General features: G+C 38.2%; 1 protein-coding gene across 7 annotated transcripts in view; it reads left to right on the plus strand.

The window, feature by feature from the left end:
* NRG3 (neuregulin 3) overlaps positions 1-16040 on the plus strand; it is a 1171842-nt gene that overhangs the window by 658130 nt on the left and 497672 nt on the right. The window lies entirely within an intron of this gene.

Below are 16040 nucleotides of genomic sequence, written 5' to 3' on the forward strand. Positions count from 1 at the left end.
TAAAAAATCTACCTGCCAAGCAGGAGACACAAGTTTGATCCCTGGGGTAGGAAGATACCCTGGAGAAGGAAACAGCAACCCACTCCAGCTTTCTTGCCTGGAAAATCCCATGGAGAGAGGATCCTGGCAGGCTACAGTCCATGGAGTCGCAACGAGTTGGACACGACTTAACGACTAAATCACAACCCCCTGTTTTCTGGATTTCCTTCACATTTAGGTCATCACAGAGTGCTGAGTAGAGTTCCGTATACTGTACAGTAGGTTCTCATAGTTATATATTTTATGCATCATCTCAATATTGTATATATATCCATCCCAACTTCCCAATTCATCCCACCACTCTCCTTTCCCGTTAGTATCCATATGTTAGTTCTCTGCACATGTGCTGGTTCACTTTTCAGAGAAGGCTAATTTCCAGCCCTCTCTGCCTCCTGTGAATGACCCACCAGATGACTTCTAATAAGGTTCTCACTGAGTTCTGCTTCATGTTCTCAGCCGAATGTTTTTGTGCTGAGAAGAGCTAGCCCAGAACCTTCCAGACAGAGCAGTCGCTCACACCAGGAGGGACGGCCCTGATACCAGCACATTTGTAGGTGGTACTTTCCCCAAGGATAACATGTTTCCCTGAGTTTATTGATGAGTTCTTCAGCCTGTGGTGTAGTCAAAGCTATCCTCATGAGAGGGACAGCACTTCAGATGGCAAGGCATGATAGTGCATTTCTGAACAGCATTCTTAACATGTGAAAGAGAAAGCAAGGTGACCCTGAGGGCAAGTTGATAATTGTGGCAAGCTTAGTGTTTCCCACTAATGTACAGAGGTAGGTTAATTTATATTTCCCCACAGGTGCCTGTCTGATAGACTGATGATGTTAAGCAGAAAAGCAAAATCTGCATTTAAATGAATGTATTATAACATGGAAAAGTGGAGCTCGAATACAAAGCAAGCACCCTCATGTTTGGGAAAATAATGAAGTACAGTACCTTGGAGTCTGCTGGGACACTCTTGCCTATGATCTATGGTCTTCTTGGTGAGTGGCTCTTACAGACCTCTCCTGGATTCCAGCTAATGAGGACAGGATAATTCTACCCCACCATACATCACATTTCTTCTTAGGCATAGACACACATTCACTCTGACTGGATTAACGTTTCTAATAAATTAGGAGGAATGCTAAATAAGAAAGAAAATTCAGTGAAGCACAGACCCTGTGGGCCCAGAGGTAAACTGCTTTTATTATTATTGTTTTTAGTGAAAGTAATGACCTAGCTATATTTGTTATAAATATTGCACAGATAATTTTGGAATATAAGCCCCACTACTTAAAGCCCTACTGTCTTCTTCCCTGGACTTAAATAGAAACAGAGGTAAAATTCAAAATATTTTGGGGTGAAACTGATAGCAACTAATGAGGAAGGATGCCAGAATCCTTGAAGTCCACTGATACATGAGGTATGAAGTCTTTAGTTGAATAATGGGGAAATCTGAGGACCTAGAGAAAAGGCCCGAGTGGTGGTCATCGGCATCCTCAGAGCCTGTGGCTGTTTACCAACTGATCGGGAAGTACTGGGTTGGCCAAAAAGTTCGTTCTGATGTTTTCATGAGATGTTACAGAAAAATCCAAACAAACATTTTGGACAACCCAATATGTCATTATCTTAACAACTGGTATCACTGTAATATGCACACTAACCTAACATCAACCCTGAATAAGAAAACTGTTGAGTTCTACTTTCCTCTCAAATTGGGAAACAGGAAGTTTCAAGCAAGTGATCATATGAGATTAAGACAGAAGCCATGCCAAGATCCAGTCTGGGCTCTGCTTGACTCATTCAAGTCAGCTAATCTCCCTGGTTTTCCTTTTCCTTGGAGAAGGCAATGGCACCCCACTCCAGTACTCTTGCCTGGGAAATCCCATGGACGGAGGAGCCTGGTAGGCTACAGTCCATGGGGTCGCGAAGAGTCGGACACGACTGAGCGACTTCACTTTCACTTTTCACTTTCATGCATTGGAGAAGGAAATGGCAACTCACTCCAGTTTTCTTGCCTGGAGAATCCCAGGGATGGGAGCCTGGTGGGCTGCCGTCTATGAGGTTGCACAGAGTCGGACATGATTGACATGTCTTAGCAGTAGCAGTTCCTTTTCCTTAGTATTGGCTTGAGAATACTACTAGTGCAAAGAAAAGTGAAAGTGGGAGTCACTCAATTGTGTCCAACACTTTGTGACCCCATGGACTACAACCCACTAGACTCCTTTGTCCAGAGAATTCTCCAGGCAAGAATGCTAGAGTGGGTTGCCATTCCCTTCTCCAGGGGATCTTTCCAACTCAGGAATTGAACCCAGGTTTCCCGCATTGCAGGCAGATTCTTTACGATCTAGGCCACCAGGGAGGCCCCAAGGATGCTACTACCTGCTTGATAAAGCTGATGGGAGGAAAAGATGAGGTGATGGCATGAGACGCTACAGTGCGAAGTGTGAAGCTTGGTACAGTGCGGTGACTGTAAAGGGCACCTCCTTTATAGTGACTTTTCAGTGTGAAGGATTCCTTTCTCACTCTCACTTTGGAGCATCTTTGGAGGCACTGAGCATTTAGATGCTCTACATTCTATGGCCAGGGTGTCGTTAGGAAACCAAAGGTAGGAAGAAGCCATGCTGACACATTGCAATTTAAATTCTTAAGAATACCATAAGGATATTTAGTGGTTGGGGTTCATTTCCTTTAGATAATCTGTTACTAAAAGACTGTGCAAGAAACCTTACAGCCTGTATCCCCAGCTTTACACTGATTTCTCTTTTTCAAGACAAGTGACTCTAGTTTTCTTCTTTCTTGCTTTCCAAACACTTTCTTCCAACAAGTTCCTTTTTGCTTGGATCTACCAGAGGAGGTTTTGTTACATGAAATCACAGAACCTTAACCGACACAACAATTGATTACTATATTTACAGAGATGTGACCTGATGGTTTTCAGAGAAATACAATTATCACTGCATGGATCTATTCTCTGTCTGATTGGAATTTATTCTCTTTCCTTCTTTCCCTCCCTTCCTTGCTCTGTGTCTCCTTTGTTTCTACTTTCAACCATATTATCAGTCAATCCTGTGTCTTCTCAACAAGTCAAGTCTGGAAAAACCCACCAGTTTCATAGAATTTGTATGCTTGGGGGACAGGTTTGAGGAAATGATCTGTACAATGTTGTATATGTTAATCTGCAAACCAGGAAGTGAAACCAGAACAAACAAGTCACATACATAGAGTCTTAGGTAAAGCTCAACTTCTAAGTAAGGGTTTACCATGCTGAATAATGTCTATTCCCAGTGAAGTACTTTCCTTGATTCAAGCCATGATCGGGTCCCAGGGCTTTCACCCAGCAACTCAGGTAGTACTGTCTCTTGACTAATTTTGGTGCCTTTGTGAGGTTATCAGTACAGTTACACACAGCAGGGCAGGTAAGATAGGCTGTAAAGACCACTGTTCATGTCAAAATGTAATCATGAGGTAGAAATTATGTTCAGAACAATGCTGTCCCATTTATTAAGGAGAAAGAAAAAGAGAATAAAAGGGGGAAAATGTGCTGTCACGATACCTTGTGTAATGGTCTTAAGCCGTGCTGGGCCCTGACCACGAGGTCATCCTAGAACAGGTAGTAACCACAAGTGAACTATTTGGGGCTAGGCTTACAATGTGTTCCAGATTTATGCTTGTTTCTCCTCTGTGCAGAAAATAACTCTATTTTGAAAGGAAGAAAGGCACATATATAAGTGGTTAGTTTCTTTGACTATGTTTCTCTGACCACATGCTAAGAGGGAAAAAAAAAAAAAAATAGAAGGTCTGATAAAGCCAACTTAAATTGTGATAAAGGACTTTACTAGAGAAAACATTGTCAAATTATAGTACTTTGCCTATTCAATAGCTTTTTCTAATGGTATATTTTCTCAACAACATTATTTTGGAAACCAATTAAATAAAAGCCTTTGTAATTAAATGCTCTAAGGTTTAAATTGGGTTCCTAAGGGGTTTCATGGGCATTTAATAGTTTGAGTATTTTCCCACAAGAAATCAATATTTCCCTGAAACCTGTGTGAATGTACTATTCATTCAAATAGAGTCAGTTAAAATGTTAACATGTTATAAACTGTAAACTAAGCATAGATAGGATGCATTGTTTCCAGTCATGGCATGAAGATCAGAATTTCAGGTTGGCCATTACTTATGGGGAGTCAAAGTATGTCAGATTAGACAGATGTATAACCATCCTCTGGTGAAATTAATTTTATTCTGCTGACACCAAAATTATTAGGGACTTCAGTTTGAAAGTGAAAGCAAAAGGGATGTATGATAGAAGTTAAAACATCATCACCCCAAAACAGCAGCAGTAAAATTAAAAAGCTGAAAAATAGTATTGAAACACCAAAAATCCAAATAGGTTGAATTACTCCAAAGAGGCAATCAGTATCCAAGATGATAATAACAAATCATTGAAATTGAATACCAAGTAATATGTTCGAGATTCATGGCAAAGACTGCATCTGAGGTATGATTTTCACTTAGACCATAAGTGTAGGCTCCTCAAAGGCCGGTAGGCTGGAAAGTTTGCATAGACCTGTATTTAGTGCTTTTAAGTGAAGTGAAAGTCACTCAGTCGTGTCCGACTCTTTGCAACCCCTTGGACTTTATAGTCCATGGAATTCTCCAGGCCAGAATCCTGGAGTGGTTAGCCATTCACTTCTCCAGGGCATCTTCCCAACCCAGGGATCAAACCCAGGTCTCCCACATTGCAGGCGTATTGTTTACCAGCTGAGCCACTGCTCTTAACCACTCATTAAATATCCTACTCACTTAAATTCAAACCACAGATTTTCTTATTTGAATAGGACACTCTTGTCTAGGTCAAATGCTGAGGATAGGATGTTGGAATGCAGATAGGATGTTGAAATGACAAGCATAAACTGGAGCTATCCCAGTCAAATCCTGACAGTGGTCACCTTAGTGATAATCTATTGGTTATCCTTGGGCCACCTTTCAAATGAAGAGTTTTCTGTGTGGAATGAAAATCAGAATGATGAAGTATTCATTCTTTGTTTTCTCTCCTGACACACTTTCCCTGGTGACCTTCTATGCATACTCACAAGTTAACTTCCTGGTTTCGAATGGCATCTAAAGATTCATCTCAGCCTTCTCTCTGTTAAGCTCTGGCCCCACAGGTTTTCTAGATACTCTCCCAGGGTTTTCCATCAGTAGCTCCATCTCAACACTCCTAAACTCAGACTCATTGTCTTTATCCCCAAAACTCCTCCCATGCCTTTATTTCCTGAGAAGTTCCACTTCTCCTTATCACCCTTCTACTTCACTAAGCAAAAGTGACAAGAAAATTAGACATTTCAATTGTGAGGAGTAAGGACTTAAAATATTTTGAAATAATTATGATGCTGAAAGTAGTTCTGTGTTTTCTGTTGTGAGTTATAAGAGGCCCCATTCAGTGATCCCAGCTTGTCATGATTGAATCCTAGAAGGGGAGCTATACCACAGTGATTTTCAAGAGCAGGGTATGGGCACACACCAGTCAGAACACACGCCACATCAAATTACAGTAGGGGGTAGCCACAAACAATCAGTATGCCATTATGGATTATAACAGCTGAACATTATCCTTGAAGTTGATAAGTCTTACTTACAGTTTAGAAGGGGCCTTCCCTGGTGGCTCAGTGGTAGAGAATCCACCTGCAATACAGGAGACTCAGGTTTGATCCCTGCTTCAGGAAGATCCCCTGGAGGAGGAAATGGTTACCCACTCCAGTATTCTTGCCTGGAAAATCCCATGGACAGAGGAACCTGGTGGGCTACAGTCCATAGGGCCACAAAAGAATCATACATGACTTAATGACTGAAAAACAACACCTGCTCAGCAGAAGTACTAGGGAAGAGGAAGGACACCATGATACTAACTGGTCCTTCAGTCCCCTCCACTGATTTATATTTCTAGAATGCAGATTGTATTAGTTAATTCCCTGTTGAAAAATTATGATATGTATGGTCAGGCTCTGCTACTTCCTCATCTCATGCTCTTACATACTCCACCACCACTGCCCTGGCTGTTCTGTACTATGCACTAGCGTTTCCTCCTACCAGCCCCATTGTCCAGGCCTCCTTGCTCCCGTTTCCTTATAGACATGGTTTATTCCTCTTGCACTGCCCTCCCTGCCATGTTCACCCGTTACCCACTCCTGATCTAATAGCCTCTTTCTTGTATAGTGAATTCGAACTCATCCTTCAAATTTTAGCTCATATATACAATTATCAATTGAGTATCCCTTTACCCTAAACTACTTCCCCCTCTCAGCAGGGTTAATCACTTACTTCCATTATCCCCTGTGCACACGTCTTACAGCCCTCATCATACGCTCCTCCAATTGTATCTGCATCTCCCTCCATCATCAGACAGTGAGCTCCCAGAGAGTATCAGATTAGTCACATCATTTTCTCCATGTGCATCTGGTAGATGTCAGCCAGTATTTGTTTAATGCATTTCAAATTCTCAGCAGTATGTTGCTGAGAGCCCAGTGCCCATGGACTTTCACTGAGGCAGGGCCCTGTTGGTGAATCATGGCACTGTCTCCGCTTAGACATTTAGGTAGAGGACTGCACCCTGCCCCTTCCCTTGATGGTGGTTCAGTCAGCTCTGATCAGGCAGTAGATGCTTCTTGAAAATGGAACTTTTGGAGAAGCTTTCCATGGGAATAATCTGATTCTTTACCCATCTTTGTGTCAAACCCCAAAGCAGCAACAAGAGACCTGGCTACTGTAGCTGAAAGAGGCAAGGAGAAAGGGTGATACCTGGGATCCAGTTGACAGTGGGGGTCATAGAAAAGAGAGGGTGTAAAGTGAAGTAGACCCAGGCCATCCTCTTCTCCTCTCTTTTGTTTTCCTATCCTCTCATCCTCCCATCTCTCTGTTGTCTCCCATTTACCAGGTGCGACTGAAGACAGAGTGCAAGGAAGCGGGTGGGTCAGCCTCCTGGGCACAAAACAGGGCAGAAAAGAACAGAGAATAAATATAGTTAAAGAGAAGATGGAGAAAAACTAACACAGAGATAGAGGCCCCAGTGTGCTCAGGATAAGCTTTTGATAAGGCTTCTACTCTGAATGGCCTGTGCCTTTCTACTACATAAGACTGGTTTGTCTCTAGGTCATTCTAGGACTGTCTCTACTCAGAGAGTAGGTTCAGTTGCTAACACCAGATTTGAGGATCCATGAGAGAAGGGATCTTGACTGGCTTGTTCCCCATTGAATGCCTAACATCTCAAACAGGCCTGGGACACATGGAAAATAATCATGTATAACATGATTGAATGTGTATAAGTAAATGTAAATCTCCTAACCTTCAGTATTCCACAAACTTTCTATTCCAACATTCTCTGCCAGTTAGTCTATTGCAAAATCAAAAAATCTTCTGCCAAAAATGTGACACTGGATATTTAGCTCTCTTATGATCAGAAGAAAATTGACCTAAATTTTGGAACACAGTGTGAAGCATTTTTTGATATCCAGATCATTTGGAAGCATATAATAGTCAAAGCTATTCTACATTTTATTGGAAAAAATGAAACAAAATAAAATAATAATAAATGCAAAATCAATGAGGACAAAAACAACAAATCCCAGAGAATATAAATTACTTCTTTTTAATCCCTAACTTTTGCACAGTTTTCTGTGGTGGCTCATTTAAACCCCAATTTTCACCTAAAGTTGGTGACCAGTTTTTTTATTCTTGCCTGCCTGTCCTCTATATGATGCACATTAAGAGGTGTAACTCCTTACATGGACAATATCAAAAGCAACCTTAGTGAGTCTCCTCCACTGGCCACTTTTCATCCATACGGGCCATTTCTTGGGAAATGAGGGTCCTACTGAAGATGCCATCGAGCTGGTGAACAAGTCCAACAAAGATGTGAGAAAGGGTAGAACTCAAATAGTACAGATGCTGGCCATTTTATTTCTCTTTACAAATGCAGGAAATATGCAGTCAATAAGAAGCATGAAAAAGCCAAAGGATTTGTTAATAAACACCAGTGTAGTGGAAAGAAAGGACAGAACAAATCCTTCCCATGGGCTTAGCTGTCCTAGTTCTGACCTGCAGTAAACAGAGTGGGGAGAGGAATGGGATGAATAGAGCCATCAGGACTCTATCAGACACCTAAAATCTTCTCATGTCTAACTCAGACCCCAGTTTAGAAAAAAAAAAAAAAGAAGATTTCTATCAGCTTTTCTCAGTTGAGCTACTGTTAGAAGTTACAATGGCTGTGTTCAAATTTCAGATGGAAGTGACTTTGAGAATTGTATTCTTGTTGTGATTTATTGTTGTTTATTATTTTTTTAATGAGATAAGTGACACATAGCATTGTGTAAGTTTAAAGTGTACAATGAGTTGGTTTGATACATTTATATACTGCAATATGGTTACCCGTGTAGCTCTAGTTAACACCTCTATCACATCAGATAATTATCATTTATTTTTGTCTGGTGAGAACATTTAAGATCTAGTCTCTCAGCAACTATACAGTATATAATATTAATACATTTTTTTGTGGATGATAATCACTAGACTGTGGATAAGATCTCCACAACTTAATCATTTTCTAACTGCAAGAATGTACACTTTAACAGCATCTCCGCATTTGTTTCAATTTTAAGATCATAGAAAGCATGTCTGTTAGACTACTGTGCTCCATTCTTCAGTGAATATCTGAGATAACTTGCTGGTAACATTTCTAAGAAATAAAAATTAAAACAATAAGGTAGGTACTAGTATGTATATGCGAGGCTGAAGTTAACTATTGTCCCTTATATTTGAGCTCATTGTGAAACTGATGAAACATTCAAATGAATATAAACCATAGATGTATATTTTATAGGATGATAACAAAATTGCCACATTTCCAAAGTCCCCTTTGAGAAGACACTCCAGTCCATTATGGCTCTCGCATGGCCCTCCTTCATTACCTTCCCCATTTACCACCTCTAGCCTGAATTTTTGACATTAACAGATATTTTCCCCTAGCTTTCTCCCTTTAGCTTTATCATATATGTATGTATAAGAAAGAATTAATGGTTCTTTTTCTTTCCATAAATGGAATTGTGTATTCATTCATGACTTTGTCTTTTTTGTTCAATATTGTTTATTTTGAATTTCATTTATATCAATGCCAGGAGTTTATTTCTTCATGATTACTATTTTATACTGTTGCATTGTGTGAATAAGCTACAATTATTGATATATACTAGTGTATATTTGTGTTATTTCTAGTTTTATTATTATTGTTGTTATTTGCTATGACAAATGAGAGAACTAGAATAGAAATTGTTGGATCCTAGGAAATGGTTATCTGTATTTTTTTTAGATGATTCCAAACTATTTTCTGATGTGATTGCACAGATTTACAGTTCAGTTCAGTTCAGTCACTCAGTTGTGTCTGACTCTTTGTGAACCCATGAATCACAGCACGCCAGGCCTCCCTGTCCATCACCAACTCCCAGAGTCCACCCAAACTCATGTCTATTGAGTCGGTGATGCCATCCAACCATCTCATCCTCTGTCGTCCCCTTCTCCTCCTGCCCCCAATTCCTCCCAGCATCAGGGTCTTTTCCAATGAGTCAGCTCTTCGCATGAGGTGGCCAAAGTATTGGAGTTTCAGCTTCAGCATCAGTCCTTCCAATGAACACCCAGGACTGATCTCCTTTAGGGATGGACTGGTTGGATCTCCTTGTAGTCCAAGGGACTCTCAAGAGTCTTCTCCAACACCACAGTTCAAAAGCATCAATTCTTCTGTGCTCAGCTTTCTTTATAGTCCAACTCTCACATCCATACATGACCACTGGAAAAACCATAGCCTTGACTAGATGGACCTTTGTTGACAAAGTAATGTCTCTGCTTTTTAATATGCTGTCTAGGTTGGTCATAACTTTAGCAACCACTATATGGGTGACCTCATGGTTTAACATGTGCTAACATATGGCAGCAAATGGTATTGTCAAGCTTTTTACATTAAAAAAATTTTTTTTGCCACTTTAGGGTTTTAGTGGTATCTTTATGTGGGTTACTTTGTAGTTTCCTGATAATGGCATAAGGAAAGCTTCCAGTTGCTTCTAATTTCAAAGGACAAAGTAAAAAATTTAACTAAGCAAAATACAAAATAGACCAACAATGGCTATGTTTAAAAACAACTGGACTACAGTTTGATCTTCTACTTTTATCTAGTTTGTTTCACTTTTTGTATTTCATATTCAGTGTTCCCATTTCATTTAGTTTACATTTTCCAGTTTCTCCATCTTTTCTCTCTTTTTTAAATGTTCCTTCTCAAGCTTCTATCAAGTGTAGTAGAAAAGCTTTTATATACATATATATAAATAGTACTTATAATATATATATGTTAGAAAACTTATGAATTTTTGCCTAACTAAAAAAAATATGGTATTTTGATTCCACGTTTTTGACTTTGTAAGGCTAGAATGCTGGATTTCTAATTTTAAAAAAATAGATGTGTAACAAGCAACAAAGTTTTACTGTATAGCACAGGGAAGTGTAGTCAATATCTTATAAAAACCTAAAATGAAAAATAATCTGAAAAATAATATATGTGTATTTGTATATCTAAATCACCTTGCTATGCCCCTGAATCACTGTAAGCCAGCTATACTTTGGCAAAATATATATATATGTATAAAGGGAAAATACAGACCAACCAAACAACATACATAAAAAGTGAATATTCATTGTAAGCGTGTGTCCATTTTGAATGGCCAGTGTGCTGTGTGCTAAGTCACTTCAGTCCTCTCTGACTCTTTGCAGCCCCATGGACTGTACCCTGCCAGGCTCCTCTGTCTATGGGATTCTCCGGGCAAGAATACTGGAGTGGGTTGCCATACCCTCCCCCAGGGGGTCTTCCCGACCCAGGGATCACTCCCGTGTCTCTTATGTCTCCTGCTTTGGCAGGCAGGTTCTTTACCACTAGTGCCACCTGGCAGTTGTTAAATGTTTAGAATATCAAGTGTGTGTGATTGTGTGTTTATGGAGGTAGAATAAAAGGATAGGAGACAATGAGCTCTGTCTCCGATCCTCTCACTTTCCCCAGTTTATTTTTTCCTTCACAAAATTCAGAGAAGAATAAGTGTAATAATCTTTTTTATGGTGATGATGACATTTCTAATAACTCTTCTGTGGTTTTTCCCCCCAACCCATGTTTTTATTTTTTATTTTTATTTTTTTAGTTGAAATAGAACAGCTTTACAATTGTATTGTAAATTTGTACAATTCATTGTATAATTTGTACGATATGTATTGTACAAATTGTATGCAATATGTATTATACATATTGTCCAATGGAATATTACTCAGTCATAAGAATGAATTAAATACTGCCATTTGCAGCAGCATGGATAGACCTAGAGATTATCACATTGTAATATACTTTTACTATTCTTTCCATCTACCCAGGATGTACCACCATTTATTTAGGCCAGAATAGACTTCTCCATCCTTACTCCTTCCCACTGCTAGCTTCATGACCAGTGTTAGTGGTTGGTATAATGATGGTGGAGAAACTCAACCTTCCAATATGCTAAGTAAAATAAACTAAATTAGAGGAGTTTCAAAGTATATCTATTATCCACATATATAAAGAACATATAACAACCTTATTGGTTGTCGATTCATATTAGAATGAATGAAAATGTAAAACCTCAATATAGGTTTCCAAAAAAAAGCATAACAAAATAATCAACATAAAAAATGCCTCTGGTATCATTCATGGTATTCAAAGTACATTTCTACCAGCAGTGTACTTTTTCTTTATCAATCATTTATTTACCTTTATATCAAGGTGATTCTTTATTTTTTACTTCTTCGGCTCAGAAATCACAAGTGTCAAATTTCTTTTCTGTTTTTAGGATTTTTCAAATATCCGGTGAGTACAAATTATTTTCAAATACTCATTGCAAGTGACCAATGTTATCTCAAAATATATATATATATGTTTGTGTGTGTGTATATGTCACAAATACCACCCATGTAATGCTAAAAATCAGAAAGTCTTCATCAATGGAGTCCAGTCTTATAAATAAGCAAAAATGTAAATGATAATAAAAATTGTCAGTGAAGCATATTTGAAGCAACACTCTTTTTTCATTTTATATTTTATGAATTTGTAAATTCTTTGAAAATATCATGATATCTACAATAGTCCCTATGCAAATACTCCCTATGCAAGTGCATACTAGTTAATTTGGGATAAAAAACCTTTGGTTCTACCCCAGGATCATCACACTCTTTTTATATGTCAGATTCTTCCAGTCAAACATTGGAGTGATTTTGTCCAGTAATTTTTCTTAGATCTCCATGGAAATTTCTTCTTTTTATAGATACCATCTGGCCTAATGAGATTCTAACAGCTTCTACACACACTCTTTCCTTGCATTTGAATTTCTTTATTGGAGTCATTGTTGGGAGTGAAATGTAAAAGTAAGGGGAGGAAGTGTGTGTATTAAATAAGCTTGGTACTTTTATTCTGTCATTTAAGGAAAGTAATCATGATGATTCATTTGATTTACTGAATGTAAGTGTTCAGTTTGAACACTGTCCAAAGGATGTTGCCTTACTTAAGTATCCAGTGATTCCTAAACTAAAATTACTGCCATAGCCACTGCTAGATTTAGTCTGGGAATATATGTAATCTTCTCCTTAGTACAAGTGTGTGACCATAAGGTTAACAAGAGATTGTCTAAAGTGAGGTTTGATTTTGTGTTTTTAATCATCGCTAATCGTCATTCCTTATATTGAGTGGAGGAGTGTGGAGCGGGGTGAGAATAAATGTGGTTTTACACTGCAATGTAGTGGCTAGAGAAACAAATTTGAGGCAGTTGTTCTAGGGCTCACACTGTTAATTCCTCACTGATGAAATGTCTAAAGTGGTCTTACAACAAATTATCTCTTTTATGCAAAATTTATATAAGGTTCATACTGAGCAATGAAAATAATAACATGAGACAGACTTATGTCAAGACATATCTTGAAAACATATCTCTCATTTCCCAGGAATTCTGTCCCATAGAATAGGTCTGTATATGTGGAGGGTGAGGCACTTGGGGGTCTGAAGATAAGACAGTGGCTCTTGATAACAAAGACACAGATGCTTGTTTAAATTCCTCAGTTGACCTGTGACTTAGGACATGTTTCTTAAATTTTATTAGCCTATAAATTAAAATGAATGAAGTAAAGGCAAGTAGATAAGAGAGCTAAAAATGTACCTAGGAGACAATAAACATTAGCTAATATTATTTGTAACGATATCATTTGATTTTTATGGTCATGTTCTTTGATGTCTAAATTGTTTCCGTATGAGAAAGAAAATGATCAACAGAGTAAACTAGGTGTTTGCATCCTTTCCTTACTCATTCATTTGGTGAATGCTATTTTTCTGCTGTGTGTCCATCAGGGGCTGGTGCTGGGGCTATGTCAGTGAACAGATCAGGTAAAATCTCTGCCGTGTGGAGCTTTCAATCTAGTGATTAATAAGTAAATCACAACTTGGCAAATAGTATTTTCATTAGAAAGAAATATTTCCCTCCCACATACTTACTATTCATTTATGAATGTTTGAAATAATAAAAATTAATTTATGTTTCGCTTTAAATTTTATGTAGACTTGAACAGACAAGCATTTTTTTTTTAAATGATCAGGCTTGTATTTTTTATCATGATATGTGAAAAAATGTACACAGCTCAAATTAACCCCAGTAGGGGTTTTATCTTCAAGGACAACTGGTGACAGAGCCATTAAGGTCTACAGAGAGAGGTAGATGGAAGGTTGGTCTGAATGGACAATTTCCTATTTGTTGAATTGATCCTTGATTTTATCAGCAAGCTCACGTTCAAAAAATCCCATTGTGAGATATAATAGATGACACCTGATACTAAAAATCCACACACCAGCCTGAACAGTTCAGAAATTAATGCCTGCCATAACACCAGGAGATTTGATAATGAAGCCAGCTCAATAGAGGTCAAGGGGAAATGATATTATGTGTGCTCTCCTGTGAATCAGTGTAATCCTATTGCTTTTCCCCAGATGTTCACTCCTGGCATGTGCAGCTACAATGTGATCTCAGTGACTTTCATAGGAATCTTGTTGAACAATTCTGTACTAACTTGTAAAATTGTTTATGGGTATAATGGGCATAGTTTATGTATCAGGTCCCTCTGCACTTTGAGATCTAGTAAAAGTGATGCATGTTCCCCAACCCATATTCCTTAATTGTCCAAAGCACTCCCACGAGTTCTTAGAGTTCTTAGAAGGACTTATTGTATCAAGGTCATTTCCAGTTCCAAATTTTGGCTTCTTCTAAATTTATGTTGCCATTGCAAAAGCCCTTGTGCATGCTAGAGCCTAAGATACATCAGGGGAGAAAGCCAAGAACTGAATCTTGAGAGGTAGAAGGGAATCAAACTGGGAAAGGATTAGCTGGCTATGGTGAAGCATTAGAACTTTACACCCAGTTGATAGCATGTAGTGTTGGTAAGATCTGGAGAAGGAAATGGCAACCCACTTCAGTATTCTTGCCTAGAAAATCTCATGGACAGAGGGGCCTGGCGGGCAAAGAGTTGGACACAACTCAGTAACTGAGCACACACAAACCACACAGAATTTTAAAGGAAGTGAAGCCATTACCAACTCTGTGTTTTTGGAAGACTGATATTGAGAACTATAAGGAGGCAGTGGAAAGACAATAATTAGGAATTAAGATAGTAGTAGTTTAAACAAAAATGATGGTATTTTCACTGTGTTTTAGGGGTATTTCTTAGGTTCTATCTCCTGAACAGGTCTATAAGATCTTTGAGAAGATTGTCTAATTCACTTACAAATCACCTTAAAGCTAATTTTGGACTTTGCACCTAGTAAGATCTCTTTAATACTGAATATATGAAATGGTTGTGTTCACATCCACAGTGAGACATACAGGCCAAAGTTAATATATGGCAATGGTTGTTAAAAGCCTTTCCGATGTTCCAATCCAAGTGGTTCATATCCTCTAGTGTCCTAGGACTCCGATTTTCACCAAGTTCAATGATAGACATCACTATCTCAAAAAATAGACATTTCTCTAGCTTTCTTCCTCTCTCACCAGGAAAAAAAAAAAAAAAAGATGTAGTTCAGAAGCAGTGACAGGTTGAAAGACAAGTGAAAGGTTGATTTTTTTCTAAAACCCTTCTCTCTCATCTCTCCTAGCTTCTCAGGTCTCAGCCTATCTCTCCCTACAACTTGCCTCTGAGTTTGGTTCTGCATTCTGCTCTGGGCTTATTGGAGTGACTGCCCTCAAAAACCAAATTCTGCCCCATCAATGAGTCCTTCATTGCCCCAAGCACCATAACCCAAGGCTTTTGTGTGTAACACATAGTCATGTAATTTTACTGGAAAAAGGAAATTGATTATAACAAAGGAAAATAACAACTGAATGTTGGACCATGGTAGTCCCAGGACATTTTTCATTCCCAAGTTTTGAAAAATTATAAATTGCTTTGCATTACCATTTCATATAAGAAACTTCTTTTGGCTTTAGTATATAAACTCCAAAATTTTCTGACTCTATTGTAAGGACTTAAAAAATTTTCTTTCTCTAAACTTTTTTTATCCATTGTGAATTGTGAATAGGATTTCTAGTTAAAATACAGAACTCTGTTAAATTTAAATTTCTGATGAACAGCAAATAACTTTTAGTATACAACTTTAGCATGAGATATATAAGTAGATTAAAAGTTACTCAATCTTAATCTGAATTAAAAATTTAATAGGATGTCTTCCATTTTTAACAATTTTATTGAGATATAATTAGCATACCATTTAATTCATGATTTAAATTTAAAATGTACAATTCTGTGGATTTAAATGTCTTTACAGATTTGTACATCTATCACCATCATCAATTTTAAGACATACTGTTACTTCAAAAAGAAACCTTGTACGCCTGAACTGTATCCTCGCAAAACTCACCATC

Source organism: Cervus elaphus, chromosome 15, assembly GCF_910594005.1.
Source record: "Cervus elaphus chromosome 15, mCerEla1.1, whole genome shotgun sequence".
Lineage (NCBI taxonomy): Eukaryota > Metazoa > Chordata > Mammalia > Artiodactyla > Cervidae > Cervus > Cervus elaphus.